The 1,449-nt window shown below is 34.4% G+C and overlaps 1 pseudogene; it reads right to left on the bottom strand.

Moving 5' to 3' along the window:
- Positions 1–1,072: 1,072 nt before the first annotated feature.
- Positions 1,073–1,189, bottom strand: LOC148942155 (U5 spliceosomal RNA; annotated as a pseudogene).
- Positions 1,190–1,449: the final 260 nt, after the last annotated feature.

Raw genomic sequence — 1,449 nt, 5'->3', positions numbered from 1 at the left:
GTAACCTGTAATTATGACGTCACTCATCATATTGTTTGTGAAATCATGATGTATTTGATAATATCGTGTTCTATAACAGTTGGCGTAGCACGATGGTAACTGAATTCAAAAGCTGATTGACTAAAGGATTTTATTTCAAGCCTGTCTACGGTAACGGTTCTAATACAAAAAAGTACACTAGTGAACCTAGTTCCTAATTCGGAAACGGAACTACTCATAACCAGAGTACCTAGTTTCCAAACTAAGCACTAGGGATTCTGGTGTATTTTTTTTTGTATTAAAGCCGTTACCGTAGACAGGTTGGAAAATTTTTTGAAACGAATTGAAAACAACTAAAAGACAAAAAAGGAAATTTCATTTTATCTAGACACTACGGAAAATAATAAAAGAGGAATGAGCTCCCTCCCATGTTCTTTTTAGCTGCACTTCTCCCGAGCAAGGGAAGGAAAGAAAATAAATAAAAAGCCTTTTTCAGAATCCAGGGAGGTTAAATTTTCTGTCTTTTCAATTTGACTATTCATGCAAACTATTCAATTCTTGATAATATCACGAAGAGATATTTTTCAATCTAGGGCTAACAAGAAACAAATCTTGCTGAAGAAATTCCAACTCCGCCAGTTGATACCATTAGTATTGATCAATAGGATCAATTCATGGAAATTAAAGGGTCTAGGCCACAACCTGTGCACCTACCCCCCTTTAAATTTTTTGCCCCCCCCCCCCCTAAAAAAAACACCTAAATTCTGGAAACGGTCCTGGAGACGGAGGGGGTAAAAGAGTAAAAGAGTATCTAAGGAAGGAAAATTATTTTTTTAATTTCTTTAACAAAAACACGAAAAAAACAAAAACCAAGCCCCTTTTCAAATAATAATAATAATACCACGAAAAGATTTTCTTGAATCTGAGAGGCAGAATGCAGAAGAAAAATCTTGTAGGAAAGTAACCCCCCCCCCCTCCCCCCCCCAATTGAAGCTACTGGTATTCATATATGTTACGTGGTAATAATAGAAGTTTTACTGTGATATTATTAAATTTGGTCAAAAATTAATATTCAAAAGTACTACAAAAGTATAGGCTAATCTGCCTTTTGGCATTCAAAAATTTGTTAAGACTCATCCAGCGCCCTTGCGCAAGGTAATCTTTAGCAAAAGGCGAAACATAAACTTGATACGAGGAGAAGCCAAAGCTATGAAAATTGTTAGAGTTGATTTGAGTATTTAAAAAATAAATCCTAGTAAATCCTTATCGATTTTTAACAAGGTTTGAAAGAAATAAGGAATTCAATGTTCAATAAAGTAAACACGGACAAAAACATCGGTACTTGGGCATTATATGGTCCTTTCCAAAAAGTCAAGTTTGGTTAATGCTTGTGAAATAAAATAGGATGAATATATAATAGTGTAAAAAAAAATTTGGGCTATATATTTGCACATTAGGGAGGTGGGGATT

The sequence above is a fragment of the Artemia sp. Qi Xiang Cuo genome, chromosome 17 (assembly GCF_049724085.1).
Source record: "Artemia sp. Qi Xiang Cuo chromosome 17, ASM4972408v1, whole genome shotgun sequence".
NCBI lineage: Eukaryota > Metazoa > Arthropoda > Branchiopoda > Anostraca > Artemiidae > Artemia > Artemia sp. Qi Xiang Cuo.
The sequence above is the reverse complement of the archived record's forward strand: the minus strand, read 5'-3'. Positions and strand labels throughout refer to the sequence as shown.